Genomic DNA, 3,003 nt, shown 5'->3' with positions numbered 1-3,003 from the left:
TCAGTGAGAAGAGCGGCCAATGTGACGATCTGGCTGTAAGTCGATTCGATAACAAATGACGAAAACGGACGGATTTCTAAGGTTTTTATTACATATGAACAGTTTTCACATTCTCCCATGTAACTCGGCTGCTAGTCCTCCTTTCATGCAGAATGTTAAGGTCCTAGCTCATGTTCAAGGCACCAAAGCCAGCTAAAAAGTCAATAATCGATACCTAAAACTTGAATTGTACTAGTTCTTACTGGCTATTACATCAACTTAGAAGCTTCATCTGTGTTCTACTATGGTGATTTTAGTGTCTCCGCATACCGCAGTACGCGACATAGCTTTGCAGACGATAAGTACAAGCGTTTCAGAGAGAAGAGCGGCCAATGTGACGATCTGGCTTTAAGTCGATTCGATAACAAATGACGAAAACGGACGGATTTCTTAGGTTTTTACTACATATGAACACTTTTCACATTCTCCCATGCAACTCGGCTGCTAGTCCTCCTTTCATGCAGAGTTTTAAGGTCCTAGCTCATGTCCAAGGCACCAAAGCCAGCTAAAAAGTCAATAATCGATACCTAAAACTTGAATTGTACTACTTCTTACTGGCTATTACATCAACTTAGAAGCTTCATCTGTGTTCCACTATGCTGCATTTAGTGTCTCCACATACCGCAGCACGCGACATAGCTTTGCAGACTATAAGTACAACCGTTTCAGAGAGAAGAGCGGCCAATGTGACGATCTGGCTTTAAGTCGATTCGATAACAAGTGACGAAAACGGACGGATTTTTAAGGTTTTTATTACATATGAACACTTTTCACATTCTCCCGTGCAACTCGGCTTCTAGTCCTCCTTTCATGCAGAATCGTAAGGTCCTAGCTCATGTCCAAGGCAACATACCCAGCTAAAAAGTCAATAATCGATACCTAAAACTTGAATTGTACTACTTCTTACTGGCTATTACATCAACTTAGAAGCTTCATCTGTGTTCTACTATGGTGCTTTTAGTGTCTCCGCATACCGCAGCACGCGACATAGCTTTGCAGACGATAAGTACAAGCGTTTCAGAGAGAAGAGCGGCCAATGTGACGATCTGGCTTTAAGTCGATTCGATAACAAATGACGAAAACGGACGGATGTCTCAGGTTTTAAGTAGATATGAACACTTTTTACATTCTCCCGTGCAACTGGGCTGCTAGTCCTCCTTTTATGCAGAATCTTAAAGTCCTAGCTCATGTCCAAGGCACCAAAGCCAGCTAAAAAGTCAATAATCGATACATAAAACTTGAATTGTACTACTTCTTACTGGCTATTACATCAACTTAGAAGCTTCATCTGTGTTCTACTATGGTGCTTTTCCTGTTTCCGCCTACGGCAACATGCGACATAGCTTTGCAGACGAGAAGTACAACCTTTTCCGAGAGAAAAGCGGCCAATGTGACGATCTGGCTTTAAGTCGATTCGATAACAAATGACGAAAACGGACGGATTTCTCAGGTTTTTACTACATATGAACACTTTTCACATTCTCCCGTGCAACTCGGCTGCTAGTCCTCCTTTAATGCAGAATCTTAAGGTCCTAGCTCATGTCCAAGGCACCAAAGCCAGCTAAAAGGTCAATATTCAATACCTAAAACTTGAATTGGATTACTTCTTACTGGCTATTACATCAACTTAGATGGTTCATCTGTGTTCTACTATGGTACTTTTAGTGTGTCCGCATACCGCAGCACGCGACTTAGCTTTGCAGACGATAAGTACAACCGTTTCAGAGAGAAGAGCGGCCAATGTGTCGATCTGGCTTTAAGTCGATTCGATAACAAATGACGAAAACGGACTGATTTCTCAGGTTTTTACTACATATGAACACTTTTCACATTCTCCCGTGCAACTCGGCTGCTAGTCCTCCTTTCATGCAGAATCTTAAGGTCGTAGCTCATGTCCAAGGCACCAAAGCCAGCTAAAAAGTCAATAATCGATACCTAAAACTTGAATTGTACTACTTCTTACTGGCTATTACATCAACTTAGATGCTTCATCTGTGTTCTACTATGGTGATTTTAGTGTCTCCGCAACCCGCAGCACGCGACATAGCTTTGCAGACGATAAGTACAAGCGTTTCAGAGAGAAGAGCGGCCAATGTGACGATGTGGCTTTAAGTCCATTCGATAACAAATGACGAAAACTGACGGATTTCTCAGTTTTTTACTACATTTGAACACATTTCACATTCTCCCGTGCAACTCGGCTGCTAGTCCTCCTTTCATGCAGAATCTTAAGGTCCTAGCTCATGTCCAATGCACCAAAGCCAGCTAAAAAGTCAATAATCGATACCTAAAACTTGAATTCTACTACTTCTTACTGGCTATTACATCAACTTAGATGCTTCATCTGTGTTCTACTATGGTGATTTTAGTGTCTCCGCATACCGCAGCACGCGACATAGCTTTGCAGACGATAAGTACAAGCGTTTCAGAGAGAAGAGCGGCCAATGTGACGATCTGGCTTTAAGTCGATTCGATAACAAATGACGAAAACGGACGGATTTCTTAGGTTTCTACTACATATGAACACATTTCACATTCTCCCGTGCAACTCGGCTGCTAGTCCTCCTTACATGCAGAATCTTAAGGTCCTAGCTCATGTCCAAGGCACCAAAGCCAGCTAAAAAGTCAATAATCGATACCTAAAACTTGAATTCTACTACTTCTTACTGGCTATTACATCAACTTAGAAGCTTCATCTGTGATCTACTATGGTGCTTTTACTCTCTCCACATACCGCAGCACGCGACATAGCTTTGCAGACGATAAGTACAACCGTTTCAGTGAGAAGAGCGGCCAATGTGACGATCTGGCTTTAAGTCGATTCGATAACAAATGACGAAAACGGACGGATTTCTTAGGTTTTTACTACATATGAACACTTTTCACATTCTCCCATGCAACTCGGCTGCTAGTCCTCCTTTCATGCAGAATCTTAAGGTCCTAGCTCATGTCCAAGGCACCAAA

Source organism: Schistocerca gregaria, unplaced genomic scaffold, assembly GCF_023897955.1.
Source record: "Schistocerca gregaria isolate iqSchGreg1 unplaced genomic scaffold, iqSchGreg1.2 ptg000386l, whole genome shotgun sequence".
Classification (NCBI taxonomy): Eukaryota; Metazoa; Arthropoda; class Insecta; order Orthoptera; family Acrididae; genus Schistocerca; species Schistocerca gregaria.
The sequence above is the reverse complement of the archived record's forward strand: the minus strand, read 5'-3'. Positions refer to the sequence as shown.